Below are 25,469 nucleotides of genomic sequence, written 5' to 3'. Positions count from 1 at the left end.
GTCTCTGGAGCACAAGCGAGCTCAGCTCCCCACGGCTGCTCGCGCAGGCAGCTCCGAAAGCTGCTCAGCCCTGGCAGGCAGGGCCAGTCCCGGGCTCATCTGGGACGGGGATGGGAGGGAGACGTCGTCTTTGCAGCCGGGGGAGGTTGGGAGCCAGCGGTGCTTCCGTACCCCCTTTCTGCGGGTGCAGGGGATGAGCGGCTTTGTCTGCTGCTTCATCCTGAGAGGCGGTAGGTCGTTTGCTTTGAGGCACACCTTTGTGGTTCTCGTCTTTACAGCAATTCTTCCTAGGTCAGATGTTCCAAGAGCGGTAACTGTCGCAACCTATTTATTTCCTCTGCGTTTCTGCAGAGTATCGTTTTCTGTATCTTACTTCATAATGTCTGAGCGACGGATCTGGTAATTTTTCCTGCTGTTGATACCGTATTTTAACAGATTTTTCTCGACGAAGCCATCGCCAAACAGCCAGTTATAAATCTGGCGGACTTGGCAGGAAGCGAAAGGCAAAAATCCTCCTCTGAAGGATCTGAAGGAGACAGGTTGAAGGAAGGCAGGTGGGTAAATCTAAGTCTAACCACATTAGGAAATGTCACCAGCTGGTTTTCTTTTTCTTTTTTTAAAAAAAAATCCTTCCCTGTGAAGTAAAAATTAAATTTCTGCAGGTGAAAAATAGTTTTCCCTCCATTCAGGATTCCTTGCCGTCTGGCTAAAGAAGTTACTTAAATGAATAAAGCCTGAGATGTCCACAAGCACAAACATACTGAAGCCTGTGCCTAAGCATGAATATGCAGAAGGTTCTAATCTGGTAGCCTCTTCCCTGCCGCCGGCCCCCCAGATTTGCTTTTCATAGTCATGCTTCTACTTTTCACTTTATTTTCCCTTAGTGCTCTGGCTGAGGTTGCTACAGGAAAGAGAGTGGTGCACATCCCATACAGGGACTTGGTCCTGACGAGACTCCTGCAGTCTGCTCAGGGGGGAAGAAGCAGGACCATCATGGTAAGTTGATTCTTGAATTTATAACCCGCTTTGCCCATTGAAATAGAATTGTGCGGCTCTGACATTGGTGAAAGTGAGTGTAATTTAAAAGTTAAGCTTGCTTCCTGTGCAACACAAAGGGGAGAACCCTTCTGCTGGTCAAAAGCTTCTAGCCACTACTAAACGTGTTACTCAAATGGAGAGCACTTCTGTTTTCGGAACAGAAATGTGGCTGGCGCAAAATAGATATCTCTGTCTACGTTAGAGATACAACCTCCGTTTCTTCTGAAAGAGTTTTCTGCATATCTGTAAAAATTTATTGACATATAGGTAAATGTAGCTATAAAACTCAGAGGCACCTGTTTTATATAAAACCCGTGTTCTTTACCTACCTAAAACTAGGCTGCATTATGAAACAAGTCCTTTTTGCCCTAACTTCTGAGATTATCGTTTGTGCCGTGCACCAGAGGTTGCATTCCTAAATGAGATGAAACTCCCCTAGGTTCTTCCTTGTCTCAGGTGAATTAACTGTATGCTCCAGCATCTTGGAAGAGGTATTTTTTTTAAAGGAAGTGCAATTAAATGAAAGGTGGAAGAATACGAACAGAAAATGTGCACATGTGAAAAGGTTGACTGTAAATGCTGATACTCTCAAAACAGCTTACCTGGGTTTCTTCAAATGCTAGCTTGCATAATTCATCAAAGATGTTTTGAACAAATTGAAGGACAGATTCTTCAATTGCTACTTGTACAAAGACCATCAAAGTGGTTTTGCGCCTTTTTTTTTTTTTTTTTTTTTGCGTTGGTGCTAGCATTAAGGCAGAGTTAGCAGGATTCGAGCGCCTTCAGTATTAATTTTTGCAAAACCCACCTCTATCTTCTCATCTTTCTTTCTGTCTCATTTCTCTTCTGGCACAAGTGTTAGAAAGAGTTAATTTATGGCCAGATTGCTAAGACACCTGGGTTCTCCTTTTATATTTGGGGACTTAATGGTCTATCTTTCCACGTTAATCCCTGTCTGGTTTTTGGTAGCGTTTAAAACTATTTTAAAAACCCTCCTTCAAAATCTAATGTCAGTTAATACTTTTCATATGCTTAGAGATTGCGGCCGTTGAGTCCAGCAGACATCTGTTACGAAGAAACTTTGTCAACCTTACGATATGCTGACAGGTACGCTTTCATAAGTTTTCCCTTTCTGGTCTTGGTGCACATTGCGGTCAGGTGCTGGGCAAAATGACAGAAGATACCAGTTCAACGGGACTGACAGCTCAGAAGGAAGAAAGGGTGAATCTGTCCATAGGCAGGGGCGGCACATGAAGAGCTTGTTCTTTACCCTTATTAACGAACGGCATGTGTTTTTACAGGTAAGTTGTACGACAGAGGTAACTGTATTTCCTGAGGATTCCAGGTCTCCCTCATATGTGTGACTTAATTGAGCTTCTTTCCTGCCCTTTCTTTCCCAGTAACACAGCACCTCTAAAACTAAGCTGTAGTTTGGGGTCCCACAGCCCAACCGTGGTTGAAACGTAGAACATAGAAGTGATGCCTGCTGCCAGGCATTTGTCGTCTCTGCTTCCCAATCCCAGATCCCAGCGATAGTGCCACACAGAGCTATTCCTTCCTGCCCAGGAGCAGCTTGCTTTCCCGGCCACTTTCCCAGTCCGTCAGCTCCTTCTGGAGGAGAAGGTTCCCTCTCTGCTCCCCTTTGCTCTCCTCCTGCGCTTCCTGGGCCTCAGGACTGAAAACCGCTCTCTTTGCAGTCCTTTCAGGCAGGCTTTTGCTGGACTCCAGCACTAATGCCTTCTTATTCCCTCTCCCATAAAAAGAGGTCAGGCACTTACACCCCAGTCCGTTATCCCAAAGCGGGTGATGGCTCGGTGACCTTGTAGCCGCAGCAGCCTGGCTGTTCGCAGGTGTCAGGAGCAGAAGATTTAATGTCTCCAGCAGCAGTTCAGTCCTGCAGAGAGCTGAACTGCTTTCATGTGCCGATATGAACGCAGACCAACAAACTCCCCACGCCTGAGCCAGCTCCGTGCAGGGGCAGCTGGAGTTGTCCTTTGCCTGCCTACCTGCCGTACCCACACTTACAGTGGGTGAGGTGTGGTTTTGAAGTACCCCATCCCATATTGCCCTGCATACTAGAGGCAGAGCGGCTATGGCTCCATTGCTGCAAGTTAGGGTTAGCTGGAGAAGAGAAGGGTTTTCGTGGGCTGGCAGGGGCAAAACCAAACCGGGCTGTGATTGCTGGTAGCGGTACAGGAGAGGGCATCAGATGTTTCCACCCAAGGAGCAAAGTGGCTGTGAGACTTTTTCGCTTGTGAAGTTCCAGAGCTACATGGGATATTTCCGAACAGGGAAAAGAACAAAACAAAACCAAACCAAAAGTCACGTTTGATTGGAAACGTTGTCGTTTGCTGGGATTGTCTGGGTAACAGCTTCTTTTTTGTCTTTTATGTATTTTCATATTTAAAAGGACAAAACGGGTCAGGAACAAAGCAGTGGTAAATGCCAGTCCCAGTGGGAAGCTTCTAAGAGAACCAACCGCAGGCTGCAAATAACAAACTGTTGTGCAGACTGGCTGGGCTCGGGAGCACAGGGCGACCAATAGCCGATGGAACACGTACGTATTTCAGCATAAATACAGCTATGAATAGCAAGCAGATTTTGACTTCCCAAAACATTCTCAGGAGGCATTTTTGGTAATCTGTAACACCGAAGAAGTACGGTGGGAATGGAGCTGAGGAGGATTCGCGGGGGTTGGCTCCTGTGCACGCTCTGGGCACCGTGTTTTGTTGATCACCTTCTGGTTAGACGAGGACAAGGAAGATGGCAGCTTTCATTTCCAGTTCAGGATGCTGACAGCAGCAACAAACGTCTCGGCTGTTCCGCAGCGAGGTGGGTTTGTGTCCCCACGTGCCGTACGGTCCCCAGGAGGTTTGGGTTGGAAGGGCTTGCTCTGCAAGAGGCCAGACCGCCTCCCACTGCATGGCTTCCTCGCTGCTGGTCCTCGTCTCTCACGGGGCTTGATATTTTACACATAGGTACCCTGGTTAAAGCTGTCTTGCTGTTCACAAGAGGTGTGGTTTTTGCTGGCTGAGAACAAGTGGCAGATCTGGAGCACGCAGGCGACGTGGGAGTCCTGGCTGGAGGAAGCCCAGAAGGAGTGGGAGCACCAGCACACTGCAGTGGCTCAGGCGAGTTTCCCAGTAATGGGCATCGCGGGCAGATACCTTAACCTCTGCTCTTCTGCTTCTGATGTTTTCCCCTTCTTGTCATCTTTAAGACTCGTTGCTCACACACTTCTGTGCCAACAGTGCCCCGATGAGACCCTCCAGGGGCTTTTCAGCCTGGGTAAACTGGCAATAACGTAGCCCTGGGTTACGGGTCCACAACATAATAGCAAATCTCTCATGAGCTCAGATAACAGCATATTCTGTCTACTTCTAAGTACCTTACGGTTTCTTGGTTTCATTTTGTAGTTGTGAGAAATCATGACTGAAATAAAAGGTGCCAGTGAATGTACCGAGCCGTGTCAAAGCAGCTCAGGCTTGGGTCACTTCAAAGTCCTTGACAGGGAGAACCAGAGGTTTTCCCTTTAAAACCAGTCATGAGATGAACACCCTAGAACTTGGGGCAGATGTGTTCTTTGCACTTTCTGAAAAAAACCCAAAAAACAAACCAAACCCCCCCCAAACAAACCCCCAAAACCCAACACCCCCCCCCCCCTTTTAGTTTTGGGCATGTTTCTGAAAGCAACCAATGTTCACATGACTTATTTAGCCAGCCAGAAGCATTTCAGTAGGAGGCTGTGGCGGTGCGTGAGAGCCAAGGAGTGCATGACGGGCTGCTCTGGGAAAGAAGGGGCCTGATGGTGACTTGATGAATAAGTCGTTCAAGGCACACCTTCACTGAAAGGCCATACGCTGCTCCCCTCCCAGCTGCTTCTCACGAACCATTTTATTGCTTCAACATGGGTAACTGCCAAACAGAGGAGCTGGGAAATCGGCTCTCTGCATAGAGCGGCGATCGATTGCGGGAAGAGGGCTGGGTTTAATGGGGAGAGCAGAGCTTTACAGGAATCCCGCGCGTTTTGTGGGGGTCTCTTGATTTTTGCATGAAGACTGCATCACGCAGCAAAGTTGCTGACTTAAACAAAAGTGCTTGATTTCTTCCTGACTCGAGGTCTGGAGCTTCTGCCAATAGAAGGAAGCGTGGAGTCAGTCTTTCAGCTCTAGTAATTGCTTGCTGATGGTGTTTGGTAAAACTAGGGGACATTCAGGGGCTGAATTCTGTCGGGAATGCTGAACCCCGTGTAGGGTGTACGGCTAAACATGGTAGTTCAAGTGCCGCCTTAGGCCCATCGGTCTGGATGATGGCATCAGTCTTGGCTGGCAGCTGTCACAGGTGTTTGGGCACACAGGACAGGACCCTGTTCTGCTGAGGACAGCTCCTCATCCACTTACTGCATCGGCTCGTTTTCCTGCATTGATTTGCCCGGGGTGTGCTTTTTTAAGACGGTGAAATGAACTTAATCGGGCTTCTATTAGTTTTGAGTCTTCTCCCCAGCAAGCTGTTGGATACAGTTTTAGAGAAGTAATGGTGACAAGCCTTTGCTGGTGTGGTATTTTTTCACCTGTGTGGTGGAGAGAATACTTAAATTGGTAGGAGAGAGTCACCAAAAGCCTGGGCCTGTTGCACGTGTTGCCAATGTTTTTGCGGTTCAGCTTGTCAGGTTGCTGTTTGTCCAAGTACGTTTCAGAGCTGGATACTCAGAAGCCGTCTGGACGTGGTGCTGGGCAGGCTGCTCTAGGTGAGCCTGCTTGAGCAGGGGCTTGGACCAGATGACCTCCAGTGATTCTGGAAGGCCGCCTGCTTCCAGAAGAGAACTTCTGGAAGTTCTCTTCCTTGTGATTCTGTGATTCTAGAATTTGTGCTGGGAGGGGCAGGCACCGGGGCGATGGCACACCGGTGTGGTATGCTGGAAATGTCAGCTGCTGTCTCCCTCTCTTAGGAAGGCTGCGCGTGTGTTCTGTGCTGAGACACTTAGCGCCTATGTCTGTCTGTCCAGGTACGCCAAGCAATGTAAAAAGAGCGTAAGTTCAGAAGGGACTTTAGGAACTTTTGCTCGCTTAGCCACGTTAGACAGGGGCTGCGACTCTTGAATGAAAGTATGGTCGTGTTAGAGAATAACCATAGGAGGTGGCTGGGTAAACTGGCTCCAGTGTCAAATTCTGAGCTGTGTTGGTTTTGTTTGTGTTTTCCTTTGAAGGGAAGTCAAATCTATGGTCTTAGCTGTTGGGGGTTGTTGGGCTAGAGAGCTGAAATTCTTCCTTCTCCTTGCCTTCTGCTGTAGGTTTGGGCTTGTGGAGCATCCGCACAAACTCTGCAAGAGAATCTGTAGGCTGCGCTTGAGTGAAATAAGCCTGGCTGTGGAGTTCCGATACAGACCGTCTCTGTTATGCTAGTGGCTTTTTAGACTAGAACTTAGGCTTTGGATGAAATGTAGGGTGGTTGCCTAAAGCATCGGGGCGGGGGGGGTGTTTCTGCCTAAGTGGGAAAGAAATGACCCGGTGGTACTCACAAAGTCACCTGCTAACTCACTCACTAAATCCTCTTTCGGCTGGAGTAAAATATGGCAAAGCGCAAATTCACTGAACCCGACTACTAAGGTGCAGAAAGTGTCTTTTCCATCCACTGCTCCTCCAGCGCTTGTGAGCTGCCTCCTGCTTTTCTGGGGAAAATGTCATTGAACCAGTCGTTAATAATAATTCAAAAAATTCTGTCATTGTCATCTTTAGCTGTTATTCAACAAAGTGGATGCTGGTTTCTCAAAAGGACTTAGTTTTTCTTCCATTTCTTCTTCTTTGGCTTCTTCCCACTCTGTGTCCTGTTTCCTTGGAAAATGTGACCTGAATCGTGTCGCACGCTGTTGTCCGTTCTCTGATCACCAGGTAGCACTTCCCTGAAATCGCTTTAGCTTCCACATCTGGCTGAATGAAAGAATGATGCCTGTCAGCTGCAGCCTTTCTCAGTGAGACAGTGAGTCTCTACGCGCACGAGGGAGTTAAAAGTTGACTGACTGTGTCTCGGGTGGTGTCCTTTCTAAAAGGAAAGGGTTCTGCAGCTCTCCTTGCAAATTGTGTGTGTAGTTTCACACGTGTATGAGCTAGCGTAACGGCTTACTGCCACAAAATGGAGACGGACGAATTCCCTCTCCTTCTTCCCAACGCACTGTCCTGCCTCCTTCCTTGTGCCAACTTTCATGCTTGCTAGTTCTCTCTGCCAGCCAGTTTAACTCTCTAAGCTGGTGGAAAACTATCTACTTTTCTGGGTTCGTTTCCCGTCTGCTTAGGCAGTTAACCTGGCTCGTAAAGTGCTCTAAAAAGTGCTCAAGTCAGTGCAAGGTAAGCCGCAGGAATACAGCAGTAGAACAAAGGAGCAGATGGAGAGATGGGAGGCGGCAGCAAGGCCTCTCTTCCTGCGGCAGTGAAGGCAACGTGTTTTGTGAAACCGTATCTTCAGCTGCGACTGAGCGTATTTTTAGCTTTTTCTTCAGTAAGCCTGTAACATTGTTGGCCTTTGATTTTCCTGGACTACCGTCAGTCAGAACTGACATCGCAGAACTCTGACTTGGCTGTATGTGATTCCACTTGAACATGTAATTTCTCTTTTTTTTTTTTTTTTTCCCCCTGGGGATTTTTAATCCAGAAATCTGTCATCAGTCTATGACTTGTGGCATGTTCCTTTCTTTGGAAACAGTTCATGGTGTTTAGAGGTCATAAGTAGCAAGGGTGAAGAAGAATGGTAATTTTGGCAACTTGTGCACAGACCACTTTGGTGTAGCATACAGCGGGGAGGTTGGATTCTGGCTTCCTCCTGAACATGGAGTAGGCCTGTGGCATTTTACACTGATCTGTTTTCTACCAGACAGAAGGAGGAATGTGACTGTAGTTGTTGTTTTCAAAGAGAGCAGAAACGCAGTTAGTGTTGGATATCGCTCTTAAAGGAGAGGCTTCACGCCTTTAACCTAGTTCTATCTAACTATTTTCCCACTGTGTGGATTTGCCAGTAATCCTTGGTTCAACTTAGCAGAATGATGCAAGTAAAACGTCCTGATAGCCAGGTCACTGTATATACAGTTCAGGCTTTATTGTGGAGTTTATTTTCCTAGTTCCATATTACCAAGCCAGATGTCTAGGAACAAAATGTTTCAAACGGCCATTGGCGTACTGGCAGAAACCTGGGCATGCCTGATGGTCTAGCGTTTTCACGTGCTTTTCTATGCAGTTAATAACTGCAGCGGAATTAAATTTAAAGTTCCATGAATGGTCCGGGCGTGGGAGTGTTACGTACTTGATGGTTCTTAGCGGTGGTATGGGCCTGATAAGCACATTTGTTGTGTACTGTAGGCAGGAGTACACTGTGTCAAGGTGTGAGCTTTCCACCAGAGAAGAATTCTTTCTGATTTGGTGGGGAGTTTGGGGTGGCGAGTGGTTTGTTTTTACGCTCAACTCTCCCCAGTAGAGTATCTTAAAATTTGATGTGCAATTTGGCCACGCCAAGTTCTGTGCTCTTGGCCTGTCCAGGTAGGCAGTGGCAAAGGCAGGGTGACGCAGGGTGACTCTTGTTCTTCCTCTTCTGAAATTTCTTCCCGTGATAATCTTCTCTGGTCATTCCTCCTTTCTTATTCAGCATCACGGTATTGCTGAAGGCACCTGTCAAAACAGCTGGACGTTGAAGGCCTTTGAGAGATGCTATTCACCAACCCAATAGATCTGTATTTGTATTGGGTATTATGGGTTACTCATAAAACATATGGATTAAATCATGACAATTAAACTGAGCCGGAAGGCTGGTCAAACTGTGGGGCTTTTTACTCTCTGGAGCCCCTGGATGCAGTGCAAAAGTTCATCCCGCTGTCCCTGTGAAAGGATGACAAGTACCAAAAAGCAAACGCGAGAAAACTACTGCAAATGAGTTGTCCCACTTGGAACTTGACCTGTGCTAGTTGTGAATGCTGGCAGGGCGGTCAGGCTGGCCGGCTGCAGCAGCGTCCTGCAATACTGGCTTTGCCATCGGCAGCCTTTTTTTCCGAAGGTTGACTTGCGCTTAGTGCGGGACCCTGGCTTACACTGCCTGTGTTTCACGCGCTCATTGTTTTCATGCTGGCAGAAGATACTGGAACATGTTCTCAGGTAGAGTGCTTGTGACCTGAAATATAGTAGATTCCAATGCCCAGGCTTTAGAGCATAACCTTTCTCCACAGAAGTACAATCTGTGTAAATGGTATTATTTATAAGCGTTTCCCTTTAATAACTTTGTGTTGCTCCCAGAGTCTGGTCTTCAGAACTAGCTGTAACCTCCTATGCCGTAAGGAAAATAGGTTATTAGTGCACGCTGGAAGAAGCAACCATAAAACTTTGCTTGCGGGAGAACATGTGTGCTACAGTTAATGCAATGGGCTTTGTGTGCCCATTGAAGTGGCTGGCTGTACTGGTTTGTGGCATAGGGTAAGGGTTCTGTTTGATGCCCGAGTTGGTCAGCATGTGTAACGCCCAGGAATAACGAGCTACGTAGAATATCTTCCTTCTGAGACTCCATGGAGAAAGCAGTGCTATTTGAAGAGATGCTTGAACCTGTCTTGTCTTCCGGAGGCTTTTTCAATAACCCATAGAACTTGCAAAACGTAGTGAGCTGAAGTAGTTTGTATTTCCACGTGTGTGGAATATCTCTTATTTAGCCTCCTATTCAATCTTGTAAGTCACCTGAGCTTTTAAGTCCCCGTCCCCCGTCCCCCATCCCCCAAAAAAATCTATCTTGACATAGTGAAACGTGAACTGTCTGTGGAGCACCGATAGAGGTGTGGAAACTGAAAGGCCTCAAAGTTTTTGTACAATAGTGCAGAGATGTGATAAGGACTGGCAATAGGAAGGAAAGGACTGGAATAAGGAATATGGGGATTTAAGTGTAGAAAAGAATCCGTGTTTTAAGGTGCTGTGTTATGTTCAGGTGATAAGTGTATGGAAAACTACTTTCCAACTGATGAGCTATGAAAGTCTGTATCGCTTGTCATGCGGAAACATCAACGGTACATTTTCTGGAAGAGTTTGAGAGTGAAGGTAGTTAAGAACTTAGTATTCCTTAGAGTTCAAAATAAACACACAAGAAGTGAACAAGACACAAACGATGCCTGAAATCTACTAGAAGACAATTGGCAATAAATAATGAGGTACAAAATCAAGAGCAAGGACTAATGGAACCTCACACCTCTTACTGCAGCGCTAATTGAAATACGCTTTTTCTCGGATTGCATCTTACTACAGACTCGCATATCTGAGTAGGCTTGAACTCGGTGTATTGTTTTTTTTCCTGTTATTGACCTTATCAATACCCCTGTGTCGCTTTTTGTTGGTGATCTCATAGGCATTAGAAAAGTAAAAGGATTCTCCTTTTGCTCTGCTGTGAGATCAAAAACTGTCCCGAGTGCCATTTTTTGAAGGAAAAGAGCTACAGGAGCTGTCTAGGAGATTACTTGCGGCATACTGATGAAACTTCTGTCAATCTCAAAAAGCAAATCTCAGTTATGGCTGACATGAGTCTGTTTTTGCATTTTTTTCTTTATTTACAGTGAAGAATGCGAGACCTATCAGCTCAGGTAACGAGCAGTCTGCTGCAGTTTCCAGAGGTGACTACTGAGGCACTTGGGGAAGATGAGAAACCCCTAGGTTCTGTGCTGAGCGGGAAGTTTTCTGGAGGTGAGCGTTCTCCTTTAAATTTGGTCTCGGTCTGAAGTTCTTATTGCCTGGAGGTTACCTGAAGCACAGGGTCACAGTATCGACTGTGTCAGGCTGGTGCTGTTGTTAAGATGCATCAGGTTTCGAGAGAACAGGAAGGAAGTTTTAACTATTAAAAATGCTAATATTAAAACCTTAAAACTAGTATAGTTAAACTTTGAAATTACAGCAACCTTCACCAGTCTTGTGCTATTAAAATAATTTAGTTAAGCATGCTGAGTCAGCGGGCCTTCCTCAATGTTGTGGTCACTCAATTGTTAATTAAATAAAAGGCAGTTTTCAAAAAAGTGATAGTGTTGTTTTGGGCCCTATTTATTTGTACCAGCTCAAGCTCTATGACCATCATAACACCACATGCGGAACTAGTTCTTCTACAACGTTACAGAGGCACCCCCCTCCCGCCGCCCCCCCCCCCCCCCGCTTTTTCTTTCCCTAGTCTGAATACAAACAGCAAAGGAAGAGGATAACACTGTTAAGCGCTGCAGCCATATTTCCAACGTATTTAACAGGGTGCAGATGAGTACCCAGGGAGAGCTGCTGAAAGTGGCTAAGCAGATTAAGTAGTTGACTTTCTAGGTGATCCGCAAGTAGAGCTAGCTGGGTGCCTACCTGGTTGTCTAGGCTCTGTTAGACCAGGTGGAATCCATCTACCTGACTGAAAGTGCAGTAATTGAGTTAATACTTCCTCCGAGTTTGTTCAGTGAAACAAAATGTGTTAAATTCTTTCTGTCGTCAGCCCGTGTAAAAGATCAGATGTACTCATGCAGTGCCCATTTGACGATAATTTCTTGCTGCCGTCCAAATCCCTGCCCCAAGTAGGCGTGTGTCAAGTAAAATTAATAAACTAGAAATGAATTGGTTTAGATTTGTTATCTTTGAAGTGTGCTTTAAGACTCGTATTCCCGTATGTATTTAGACGATTTCTAGCCAAAACAAGCCGAATATGGGATGAAGTCTCTAGATCAATATGTTGTCATCTTCATCCCAAGCAGTCCAAATCCTTCAGTGCGGGAATGACAAGTAGAAATGCAAAATAATAAGGTTGTTAATATTAAGAGGTAGTGCTGGAGGATCTCCATGGGTGATTTTGAATAATTGACCACAACTAGGGAAGTCGGTCTTCCCTTTTGGGTACTTTTAGTGAAGGAAAGGGGCAGTGGCTGTGATTTTTCAGTTGTTTTCAGTCTTGTATTGGAAATTTGCTTTAGTCAGCTTTCTTTTCTCTTACAGGGAGAAATGGCTTGGCATGGCTGGCGTGTGGTCCTCAACTGGAGGTAGTGAGCTCTGTGACGGGAGAGCGGCGCTCTGCTTACCGTTTCCGTGGAGTAAAGAAACAGCCTCCCACCATTCGTGTGGTAAAGGATTTTTCCTGGCAGAAGAGAACGGGACTGCTGGTTGGGTTGGAAGAAGCAGAGGGAAGTGTTCTCTGTCTGTACGACCTTGGAATATCGAGAGTGGTTAAAGCAGTTGTTCTCCCAGGAAGGGTACGTACACTTTAATCGGAGGAACGAAGCTTTTGCGTTGTCAGGTGCTGCGTAATCCTGTTTCAGGAGAAGCTTTGGAGCGTCTCTTTGTAGGCGGTATTTTTTCTATCTTGCATTAGTGCAGACTGCCACTTCAGAGTATCCAGTCAAGAGAGCCTTGGTGCAAACTCTTGGGCTTAACGGTACCGTTATCTTTTGAGCTTACTGATTGTAAAACAAGTTTTCTGGGTTTATGGTAGAGCACATAGTTACCTAATTCTCCACTGCCACAAAAAGGCATTGAGAACTATCTTTTATTGGCCAGAGTGAAAAAGGAAAAAAAACCCCGCTGTTCCCAGTGTCTGTAACATACATTTCCGAAATGCTTGATTTCTATGTATGTTAGAAATACTGTCTTTAAAATATCTGAAACTTCCATAGTTGTGCTGTAAATGACTTAGACACATTCCCCTGAATCTCAGACTAGCAAGCGGGTGGCTTTAGAGCAGAACAGATTTTTATGTTGACTTAGGATAGGAAAGAAGAGCCGTTAGGGAGTTACCTGACGGATTGTTGAACGATTGACTTTCAACCTGCAGTCCTTGAATCGCTGCTTATTGAATATTGTGTTTGTGTAGATGGGAGAGGCTGGTGGAATGTTACTCATTTTTTTCTGTCTTCTGTAACCCAGGAAGTCCAATGATGTAATGTCCCCTAGTCTCATTATCTTAATGTAAACAAGAATCAGTGCAAGTTAATAGAACATCAAGATTGACTATATTGGTTTTTTCTTGATATAACTGGAAACAATGCTTTGCTTTTAAGTCTTATGGTCCTCTGCATTTACTTTCTTGTTTCTGATGTGCTAATTCCGGCTTCACTTTTGAATGATTTCTGTTCAGCTTGTCAAACAGCTTAAATGCTAGCTTGCAGTTTTCCTGTAGGTAGCTGCTATAGAACCCATAACTAATCACGGAGGACCCAGCGTGAGCACTCGGCACCTACATCAGAGTCTGCGATGGCTCTTTGGAGTGGCAGCAGTGGCTACAGATGTTGGTCATCTACTTCTGGTGGACCTTTGTTTGGATGATTTCTCTTGCAGTCAGAATGAAATACAAGCATCGGGTAAGCCTGCAGTTTTTAAACTTGAATTTGAGAGTAGGAAAACTTGTGTATAAACAACATGCATCCCACTTGGAAGACACTAGTGTGCAGGCATTTCTGACTGCTGGTTACAGATGGCGGTTTGCCTTGGTATAGTCCCGACCTGATTAAAAATGGGAGTGGCTTAATACTCCTTCTAATGTTATAAATGCCCCCCTGCCACCAAGATCCGTACGTCACTATGATGCTTGCCAGTGAGGTGTAGGAATTTTACCACGTGAGTCAGTGCAGCTGCCTGAGAGGAAGTTGTGTCAGAGGCGCCCTATTTCTTGGGAATGTTCTTCTGCTTCTGTGAGTTGACTTGGGGCAAATTTTAGGCTTGCTTGTTAAAATGAATCCGACTTGTCAAAAATCGTGCATTTGGATGACTGAAATCTCTAATTTGCATATTTGGGTTGCATACGCTGTTTTGGCTATTACAAGAGTGGCTTCAGGAGTTGGTGTCGCTTCAGCCAGCTTCATCGTGAGGCCCAAACGTGTGATTTATAGAGCCCAGGAAGAATTTGTCTACGAAGGTTACGCTTTTACCTGGTTTTAAAATACGAGTGAGAATACCTGTCCGATCAGAGAGTTCTTCTGTTCTTTGGAAACATACAAAAGAAAGCGTTGCATAAATGGGTATTTTGCCCCGGACGGTAGAATTGGATGAGACGTGTTGTCACGTCAGTGTTCAACATGCAGCCTAAATGGCCTGACACATTAACTCATGGCGTGGTTTTGTGTGTGTAGGTCTAGAAGTTGTCACTAGAATTCCTGCTGAAGTTCCACAAAGAAGAGAAGCTGTGACCAGAGAAGGGAGACATCTCTGCTTTCAACTACAAAATCCTTCAGGAACAGCAATATCAACCCTGTACTACATAAGCAGAAGCAATCAGCTTGTTGTGGGTTTTTCAGATGGCTGCCTGTCACTGTGGAATATGAAAACTTTGAAGAGGGAGTAAGTAGGCCTTTACAGCTGGCCATGCCCGGAGGTGCAGGGGTCTCAATTGTTTGCTTACGGAAGCATGTTCATGAAAGAGAACATTTTAGGGAGTGAAATTTTGGGTATAATCTTGGGATGTTTAGAAATCCTCTTCTGAAATAACTATTAAAAGTCATACATGGATTAAGTAGACCGCCTTCTCCCCAGTGGACTAGGATTGTTTTCCTTCTTGTGCCTGTGGCTCGAGGGATTGTGGAAAGCATGCTTCTTGGGGTTACGTCAAGCAGTTTAGGATGCGATGGAGCTCATTTTTCTAAGACGCTTTGTCCGATCAGTAGTGTTCAGTGAAGCCAGGAAACGTATGTGTTTTGATGAACCAGATTTTAGGAATGATTTTTCAGAACCAGCTACTGCAATTAGGGCATACATTGAGAAGCTTACGTATGTTAATAATGTGGGTTTGGGGATAATATTCTTTAAAGCGCCCAGGATGAAACTAGTGAGACACGAAAAATCAATAGCTGATCTGTGCCTGAAAAGATATTCTTTCCTACATGTCAGCCTTGTCCAAAATAGGGGACTGACCCATTCCAAGGCAACGTTGCGTGTGAATGAAAATTTGCTTGGAACACTTGGAGATGAGGATAAGGGGCATGTAAATCTATAAGCAATAGAAAAATTAAGAGACGATTTTATATCTGCCAAAGGGCAATCACACGTGAAATATGTGACCAAATTCAGATAGGGATTGGCTTAAGCAAACCTGCAGTGACTCACCAGAAACTGTTGGATGCATAAATAGACAGTGGAGGACTAACTGGGTGGCAAGAATAGATTGTGAAGGTACACGTAAGGTTCAGAAGTCTGGAGGAAAAATGCTTTACGTAGCATCCGAGTAAAGAAATGAGAAAGTACTTGTGTTTGGCCCTGTCTTAAATTTGTTCAGAAGGTAGGCTGCATTTTAAGTTCAATATTGAAGTCGGCTGGAACAGGAGGAACAATCTTTTGCCTGGCAGGTGAAGTAATCATTTATGTTCTTCCTCCCTAGGCAGAGGAGGATATAAACCCAGGTTATTGCATTTGATGGACAGTAATTTCCTCAGCTCTTGACTGCTGCATAAAAAGTAGTCGCTTCCCTGACTCACTTGTCTGAGATGGAAGTGTGACCTTCTGTACTTTGGGGATAAGCATGGAAGGATAAGCTTTTTTCTCAGAAGATGCTTCTACCCTTCTACAAACAGTTAGGGCTCATCGTAGGCTCACAGGTTTTTATTTTTCTCTCTTTTCCCCTTTTCCTTTTTTTTTTTTCATTTTTTCTTTCTTTTTTTTTTTTTTTTTTTTTCCCAACCACGTAGGCACCACTCTCAGCTTGAAGGAGGAAGGATTCCTGTCTATGCTGTTACTTTTCAGGAGCCTGAGAATGATCCTCGCAATTGTTGCTACTTGTGGGCTGTTCAGTCTACACAAGAAAGGTGAATTAAAAGTTACTATAAGCCACTGAATGCATTTAAATTTTTTTGTATCTTTGTTCACATACCGTTGATACATGTATATTTGTTTTGTTTATGTAGCCGTGCAGGAGATTCTCTCAGGTGTGGAAGGTGTTAAGCTTACACTGCAATTTTTACAGGATTTAACAGATGTGAAGAGGGACCTACTAGTGCCTACCTTCTGAAAGAAGGCAAAGCAACAGTGGCTGTATCTTTGTGCTTGCATTCTTAAACGATTTCCTTTGTTTCTTGAGGACTGCTTCACGATTTGTTTGGTACTCGCACCATGGTATGAAAATACCATTCGAAGTAGTTGGGGCTGCAGATCTCGAGCGCTAAACGTGCCAATATGACAGCCGGCTGCCCCTAAAGGAGGGAGGTGACAGTATTGCGGATTACCTTGTGCCAACTTGCGCGGTCTTTGGAGCCTTTGTGAGCCAGGCCAGCTCACCTGGCAGAGACCGATCCCTGTTGAGCAGCAAAGTCAATGGTTTCCTGCTGGGCTAATGACCCGAATCAGTATGTGGAAGGGTGCAGCGTGTGTATGCAAGAGAGGGGCTGGAACTTTGGTGGGAAGGGAAGGGAAGGGGAGAAAGATCTCTCTCTTTCAGCATCAGCAAGCTATTTAATCAGCTCAGCCGTTCACAGTGTGGCAGTCTTTTTAAGTTTGACTTTAAAGCAACAATTTGTAGTCCGTACAACATATTAAAGCTTTCAAATTGTATGGTTAGCATTTGCCCCTGAAGCTGTTAGTGTCCAAATGTCCTCCTTTGCACGTGACCAGTTATCTGATGGTTTGGGAAGTGGTGTTTTTCTTTTCAGCAAGAAAACATCAGTCTAGATCTAATAAAATGATAACAAGGCCTCTAAAGCAGCTTTGTAATCAAATGTCCTAATTTCTACCTTTTTCAGTGAAGGTGACGTCGTGAGTTTACATCTGTTGCAGTTAGCATTTGGTGACAGAAAACGCTTGGCCCCAGGACAAGTCATGTATGAGGTAAGGCGTGCACGTATGTGAAAAGATGAAAATAGTGATTTTGTCTATGTGAGTATCAGTGAAGTTGTCAGGGGTGATTTTTACCATCAAAATTCAGAGGTGACTGAAACCCCAATCTTTTGCTGAGTCTTCTTGGGCATGTTTTATGCTGCTGCATCTCTTGTAGTGCTCTAAGCACTTTGGCAGGTCGACAGGAGAAAGATGCTTTAATCGTTCTCCAGTTTCACTTTTGAACTTCTGCTTTGCTTTATCCTCTTTTAAAAGTTATTTGTAGCTACAGTCTTAGCAGTGGCAAAGACCTTGTACTGTGTGCTGCTTTGGAAGAAAACCCAGTCGTCGATATCCATTCCTCGCGTGGCTACTTTGTTCTGTCTCAACGCTTTAATGTTAAAATGGGGGACCTTTTACTATTTGGCAATGCTTTGCCTTGGTCATCTTCTTTTCCTGAAAAAGGTGTGACGAGTGTCAGATTTCACCTCAGAGGGTTGAAATGTTTCAGCAGCTTTGAAAAATGGGTCTGCTAAAATTTCCGGTTTTAAAAAAAAGCACACAAAGTGATTAAATAATGTGGTTTGCGTTTGTGACCTGAGAAAGCTGTGGTGTCGCTAGTGTGAGACTTTTAACCCTCTACAGACAGTGCAACCAGTAATACATTCACAGGCTTCTAAGAGGTGTCAGGCACCAGTCTCTGCCTTTGAGATATTTTACTCCCCTGCTGTTCCTGCGTTCCTGTGATGAGCGTTGTGCAAGGTTGAAACAGGAACCAATCTCACAAGGTAGTTGAAGAGAGAACAAAACAGCTGGACCTCTGGGGGGAAAAGTCAGGTTCTTCAGCTAGCTTCCAGATGAGCCACTTACACATGTAGCTTCATACCAAGACTTGCTAACACCTCCTGCCAAAAAAACCCCCCAACAACTCCCACCCCCCGGAAACAAACCCAGAAGAAGCATTAGTACAGGATCTGTGTTCTACAGAGGACACTTGGAGTGTCGGAATACTTCCCTGTAGCCACAGATTGGTCAGTACTACATGACTGTCTGCCTGCGTGACTGGCTGAGTCAAGTTTCTTGTCCGTCTTCCGTGGCAGAAAATTTAAGAGTTGTTCCCAATTGCCAGGCCAAATTGGAGGAAAGGAGGAGGAATCTACTGTTGACCCTTGTTCGTTGAAGAGAGTTCACAGAAGCTTGAAAGAAAGCTTGAAATCTAGTGCATCCGGCCATGGTCATGGAGCGCACCTTGACATTTGTCCTGCATGATGCTTGCAGGTGGATAGAGTATGCAGCCCCCACGTCCACATCAGAGTCTGACGAGTGCATCTCATTTGAAAACTGTCTTCAGATTTTACGGGTCAATAAAGTCATTATTTAACATCTTCCACGCAGTGGAGTTCCTTAACTTAGATTTGCTTGCCCCAGTGGAGAATTTAAAATACGCTGTTTTGCTTCAGAAGTTGTCTTCGGCAGGAATTGTTTGATATCTTTTTTCCCTTCCCCTCAGCCCTAACTTTGGGGGGGGACTGGCTCTTCACAGATGAATAAAAGTTGAAATTTCTAGCGGTTAAAATTCATCTCTAAGAGGTTGATGGAGTTGTAGTACTTTATCTGACAAAAGGGTCTTTTGGCACGGTGGACCTGTTCAGGACATCTTTTATTATAAACTGTGTTTGGTGATTATTCCTTCTGTAATAAAAATGGGATTCTTTGCTTAGGCTTCGTGCTAGTTTTTCAAAGAGATGGTTTAGATTTTCCTATCTACTCTGCACATGTCTGTTATTTCCAAAGTTACTTGATAAAGTAGAATGAACTGTGCATACTGCAGAGCAAATTTTAGCGAGGGAAATGCTAAATTCTGAAAATGTGCAAAGCCCGTTACTATTTGACGCTTCATTCTCTTGCATGTCAGATGTAGTTTCTATTTGCCATCAGAAATAAGCTCATGGGAAATATACGGTACAATATGCATATTATATTATACATATATACATTCTTTCACATTTAGCTATAATGTATGTTTTTATCTCAAAATGACCTTTTCTCTCTCCTTTTATTTTTTCCCCAGGGTCTGGAATACTGTGTCGAAAGATACAGCTTAGGTCTCACAGGTGGAGTCTTTCCCTTGAGCGGGCAGGCCAGCGATATTAAATTACTTAGCTGTCAGACTGTAGAAAAACTTCCCAAACGTGTCGACGGAGAGGATAGCGTTAATGCAGGTTTGTTCTAATGTCCCTGTTTGGTTATTCTAAAATAAGTAGTTTTGGAATCTAAGCAATGAATGCTGTTCTGTACCCCAGTCTGTGAGTCTTGAATACCTTTACAGACTAGCTTGTTGGGCTTATTTAAAAAAAATAAATGGGTGCTTAAGTTATATGGGACTTCTTTAAAGGAAAAAATAAGTTGTGTTTTATGCTTGCTGACATGCTATAGCGATGTATGGTGGGGTCACCTGCATGAAGCTTGTCAGTCGTTCTATTCCTCCAGCTGTCGTCTTTGAACAGTAAGATGATGCTCCCCATTGCTTAGGAGTGTTACCTGAATTTTTCTTTCCCTGTTCCAACCTATGTCTGCATCTGCATCCAGCTGGTGGCCGGTCACAAGTGGTGTTCCCCAGGGCTCGGTATTGGGGCCAGTTCTGTTTAATATCTCTGTCAATGATCCGGACGAGGGGATTGAGTGCACCCTCAGTAAGTTTGCAGATGACACCAAGTTGGGTGGGAGTGTTGATCTGCTTGAGGGTCTACAGAGGCTCTGTGGAGGGATCTGGACAGGCTGGCTCAATGGGCCAAGGCCAACTGTATGAAGTTCATCAAGGCTAAATGCCAGGTCCTGCTCTTGGGTCACAAGAACCCCATGCAACACTACAGGCTTGGGAAAGAGTGGCTGGAAAGCTGCCTGGCTTTGGGCCCCTCGCTACAAGAAAGACATTGAGGTGCTGGAGCGCATCCAAAGAAGGGCAACAGAGCTGGTGAAGGGTCTGGAGAACAAGTCTTACGGGGGTGGCTGAGGGAACTGGGGTTGTTTAGCCTGGAGAAAAGGAGGCTGAGGGGAGACCTTACCACTCCCCCCAAGTACCTGAAAGGAGGCTGTAGCGGGGTGTAGTGTTGGTCTCTTCTCCCAGGTAGCAAGTGATAGGACGAGAGGAAATGGCCTCAAGTTGCGCCTGGGGAGGTTCAGGTTGGGTATTAGGAAAAATTTCTTCACTGACTGTGTTAGGAAGCATTGGAACAGGCTGCCCGGGGTTGAGTCGCCATCCCTGGAGGTATTTAAAAGACAGGGAGATGTGGCGCTTAGGGACGTGGTTTGGTGGTGGACTTGGCAGTTGGCTTTAGGGTTGGGCTCAATGAACATAAAGGTCTTTTCCAACCTAAGCAACTCTACGATTCTGTGATCTGCCTGTCCATTTCTTCCTCTCTAAATCTAATAGGTTCCTACACCTGCAAGTTCTTAAAGCAATAGCTTTCCTTGTCCATATACACAGTTAAAACTCTTACGAAGTCTTTCATTATCTTGCAGTAATTAAATGTCCCTCTCTGGGTTTACAAATTCACTTATGTTCTGACCCTATTTTTGAGCCTGCTGCAGTGATAACTTCCATGGCCCTTTGTTTTGACTGCATTATTCACCTTCCCTCTCTTCTGACTGGCCTTTACTGATGTATGATGTTTGCAAAGAAGACACTTGCATGATCTTTCTAGGCTACTTCTGTTTATCATCTTTGACTTAGTCCTGAAGCGGCAACTTGCATCTCTTTTGTGATGCCATCCTCTATCAACAGTGTGTCAAAATCGAACAAAAACACCTTTGGATTTTCTCCACTTGTGTCACGTTTCTGAGGAGAGTGCCTCCTAAAAGCTTGTTAAAAACAAACACACACCACCACTCCACCACACCCGAAAAAAAAACCCCAAACCAAAATAAGAACAACAAACCCCCTTTCTGTCTCCTTTTTATGAAGCATGAGGCATGGAGAAATACCTGTAATTTCTCGGATGGTTTCTAATTAGCTTTCATTCAGAATCTGTTTGAGTTAAGTTCTAGGCACACATGAGCTGCTGTTGGATGTGGGTTGAGGCTAGCAAAGAAGCTGTCTTCTGAATTATGAAAATAATTGGTATCTTCAAAGGCACTTGCAGCAGCTACAAAACGGAAGCGGCACAGATGTTCACAATGAAACATAGTAAAGTGTGTGAGGATCCCTAAACGTAATGATGAATTCAGCAGAGAACAGAGAAACCTTTTGCCAAACAAACTGTCGCCTTCTTCCTTACTCTACTAGGGTAAATGATATACCACATCCTTTGCTTACATCTGGAGAATGCGTTCTCCCCAGAGAAGACAAACCATTCCACTTATTGAGAGAACTGGAGTATAACATTGTGAATGTTTTATGTTAAAATCTTTGTTCCAATTTCCCGTTTGTTGGGTTTGGGTTTTTTGTATTTATTTTGTGTGATAATTGTGTTCGTTCATTCTGAATGTGCTGGAAAGGAGCTATTCTTAAAACCTGTAATTGAGTCCGATCTGGAAATTAGTAGTGCCTGCTGAGTGATACCAGAAGAAGGGGCAGTATGACTGAAACCTGTCACAGAGATGTTTGCTATTCCGTAAATTTTTTTTTGTTGTTCTCAGTGAGTGTTGTGCTTTGTGAGTGATATAACAGAATTAAGCCAAAATAGGAAGTGGTGTTTTAAACATATCAGCTATAGCGTTATTTTCTACAAACAAGAAACAATGTCTTGTCTTTTACAGTAATATCGCCTGACACCAGTGTATCAATCTTCAGCTGGCAAGTGAATACATGTGGTCAGGGAAAACCATCTGCTTACTTGGGTGTATTTGACATTAATTGCTGGTATAGTGCTCAAATGCCAGATTCACTAAGGTATATTTTTATTAAGTTGTTTTCAATATCCCTACAAATCAATCATTTGGAAGTCGGTGTTTAGCTTATGCACTTGCTTGCTTTCAGGCCAGAAGAACTCCTTCATGATTGCCCCTATTTTGCGTTGTGGTCACTGGATACTGTAATAAGCATGACTTCTCCAAACCCCATTTTGGATATTCTGGTACACGAGCGGAGTCTAAGTCAGGGAGTTCCTCTTTCTCGTCCACCACCTGAGCAGTTTTTTCATCCAAGCTCCTACAATTTTGGTAGGTATTTCACTGCTTTTGATAGTGAGAAGCTTAAAGTGAGGTCAAATGCCATTTATTGGTTCTCCTGTTCATTGTTTGTCACTCAAACCCCATCCGAAACCAAAAAGCCCCAAACGCCCACAAGCCCAACCCTTGATTACGTTGTACTAACAAGGTGTTTAACACTGTGACACATATCTGACAGTCTGCTGAGTTTTGGGTTGTGGTGCTTTTGTAATGTAGCCTGTGAAGGGGTGATGGTCATCAAATGAAATGACGTTGAACTGAAGCTCAGAGCAGAGCACCTTGATAGCACTAGAGATAAAATTGCTACACGCAGTAATTATTTTCAAAAAAGTAAGTTTGGAAGTGATCTGATGAAGAAAATGGGTACTCAGTTACAGCTTTCCAGATACTGCTATTTACAAAACGTAAAGTGGTCATAAGCTAAGTGCGAGAGTATGGAAGGCTGTCAAACGTTCATTGTCTCTGCAGATGGTACGTGCTTGCTGAGCTCCGGAGTTGTTCGTATGACTTGCACCGGCTTCCAGAAGGAGGTGATCTTTTACTGTATCTTTATTGAGAATGGCAAGAGATGAACCTTTCCTATGTTTTCTATTGCACTGCTTTCAGGGTCGGAGACCATTTTATGCCCATCCTGCCCATCCACATGCATGATTGCAATGGTGTCCTGCCAGTTTTATGCAAATGGTAACATTTTAGGTCCACTCTTGGGACTGTAGAACTACCACTGTCTCCTGTTGAAGCACGCTGAGGGATTGAATGTCTAGAGCGGAATACAACGTTGCTGTAGGAGCAGGAACAAAACTGTTGTGGAAGTTGGGGAAAGCTGTTACTTCTGCATTACCCATCAGTGGAACTGCCTCCATAGTCTTGAGTTAGGGTTTTGATGCCTGATTAACTTGAAAAAGGAGGGCAGAATGGAGAAAATGAAATATTACTTAACTGTTTGAGAAGAAACGATTATTTTTTTTTTCTCCCGCACTTGGCCTAATTAAAACTTCCAAGCCACTGCACAGCTTGTGACAAATAATTTTGAATTAAATTTCAGCTCGCTAAGTGTTTCCAACATAAATCAACTTCTGCACAAACAAGCACAGAAAGGGTCTTCCAAAGCGTGATTTAAAGTTGTGTGCTAGCTTTAGCTTATATAGAATACATTTTGTGTCAGTGTTCAGGGTAAAAAAAGGTCTGTGTATTGACAGAGAAGCTAGAGAATACTTAATTAAGCATTGCAAGGGCTGACCTTTTGTTTTACAGGATATTTTTTATAAACCGTAGCGGTTAGTTTGGCTGCCGTCTTTAAGACTCTACGTAGTAGTGCTTACTGATGCAAGCTTTCTAACAATTTAAGTGAACATTTTTTTTTATTTCTCTTAGCGATTATTCAGAACCTTAGTGACTGAATAATACTGCTGTCTTAATCCGTAGTTTTTGATTAATGTTTCAGGCCTTGAAATTTTTAAAGAAATGTGGTCCTTCTATAAGTGAAACCATTCACGATAGCTACAACAGGTGTCTTGTAGCTGGCTTGCTGTCTCCAAGACGCGTTGATGTCCAGCCATCCAGTTTGAGTCAGGTGAGTGCGTATCAGGGAATCAAGGGGGAAATACATCCATCTCGTCTGAGAGGGCTGTAGAGGCTACAAGACATGATAATCTGATTTTCCTATTATTCGCAAGTTGCACTGAAATGCAGGTGTTGACTTGAGTTAGCAGAAGTTATAGTATTCTTCAATCCAAACTACCGAGTTTGAGTGGGGGCAGCACTAAGAGATCTGCGTTGAGAGACCCATCTCTTAATTCCGTGCCACAGATACGCACAAGGAAGCGTGCAGGCAGTGCTGGTCATGCGCAACATAAAGCATCTTTCCCTCACAACAACCTTCACCCCATCGGTTTCTCAAAGCATTATGTTCAGTGCAGTAGCTGACTATGGGGGTGCCTCACTCGGATGCGAGCTGTTGCAAACATCAGCTTGCTGCACTAGACGTGATCGCTTGCTTCCAAGGAATTGGGCTGTGGTAAACAATTACTCTTGTCAGCTCTGCCCGACAACTTCATCACCGCTCCCCCTCATCTTCCCTTCATCAGTAGGCTTTCCTGCAGCCTCTCAAAGCAGATCTTCACCTCTGTAGCCTCGTAGCCCAATTTACTCTGCTTAGCCTGCCCCCTTGTTGCTGCAACACCTGAATCGCCTTTATCTCCTGACACCCACTATCTTCTCTCTGCTTTGTCCCACCATAGTGACTCCCCCCGCCTCGTCACAGGTTTTCCACTTGCAGTGCACCAACCTTTCTCTCTCATCTGAAGAGTTTCATGAGAGACGGAGCCTTTGTGATGAACAGCCCCTCTTCACGCAGGCAGGATCTAAGCTAAACGATTAGCTAGCTAGTCGTCACACAGTGGAGCCATTAGTAGGAAGGGGAGAGCGGTCTTCTCGCTGCCCTCATCTTCCTGTCTGCTGGACTGTTCACCAGATTTGTGGAAATGCGTTAAGGCAAATAACACTTCTGCACAGTGTGGTAGCTAAAAGAAGTTTCTTGGCAAGCTGCCCTAGCCCATAGACTGCTTATTTTGCAAGCCTGGCGTAGACTCTTGCATTCAAATGGGATGTTCTGATGTCAGCTCTGGTTTGGAAATAGCTTGGGCAACCAAGACGTGTTTTAATAACCTTTGCTGAATTGTGGCCATATCATTCAGAGACTTGTTATGCATTTGAGCAGGGATTTCTTTTGAAAGTTAGTAAGACAAATTTCAGAATTAGGGTCGAGAAGCTGGGTTTGGAGTTTTGTTTGCCACCGTAAGTAGTATCTGGTGTGTTTCCTTGTCTGAAACCCATTTTCAGAAAAAGATGGACATATCATATGTGTATTCTAATGTGTAGAAATTGCTTTGAATGTAATGATTTTGCCTAGAAGGGAAAGCTACTTTTGAATGTGTTTAAAAAAAACCACATTAAAAAAACAAACAAAGAAAAAAACAAAAAGAAAGAAGTAAAATTTTGTGAAGGGTCATTTCACCTGAAAGAAGTAATCACACCACCAGCTGAAATAAGCTGCTACTTAATAATCGCACGTCTGTGCATAGCTGTGCATTATCCTTCTCAAGGATTACCACTGCATTATAATACAGTATTTGAGCAGCCTACAATTTAAACCTATTAGAATTTAAATGTGTCACGTCTTTTTCTGTCATTTTAGAAAATGGTAAAGTTTTGGGTGTCTGAACTGCTTCATGTCTTCAGAGTCTAGGAAGCTGCTTGCCCTTAGCTTCCCCGTTTCCGTGCAAGCGTTGCACCGTTGTCTTTGCTCTGTCCCCTTCACGCATTCCTGATGGCAAACTTCTACGTGCAAAATGCGTGACGGGTATTAGCAGAGGATGTTACCGGAAATAGTTGGAACTCGGTAAACTGAGACTATACTGCAGAGGCATGCAAATAAAGGTTAGAATCAGCCTTCAGTAAGTTGAAATGTTAGAGGGAAAGTTTAACGTGTTTCTCAGACCAACAAGC

The 25,469-nt window shown here is 44.3% G+C and overlaps 1 pseudogene; it reads left to right on the top strand.

Moving 5' to 3' along the window:
- Positions 1–1,009: 1,009 nt before the first annotated feature.
- The window catches only part of LOC142038051 (protein ELYS-like), a 49,413-nt pseudogene continuing 24,953 nt past the window's right edge, over positions 1,010–25,469 (top strand).

The sequence above is a fragment of the Buteo buteo genome, chromosome 12, assembly GCF_964188355.1.
Source record: "Buteo buteo chromosome 12, bButBut1.hap1.1, whole genome shotgun sequence".
In the NCBI taxonomy this organism is placed as follows: domain Eukaryota; kingdom Metazoa; phylum Chordata; class Aves; order Accipitriformes; family Accipitridae; genus Buteo; species Buteo buteo.
This window is presented reverse-complemented; position numbering and strand designations above follow the sequence as displayed.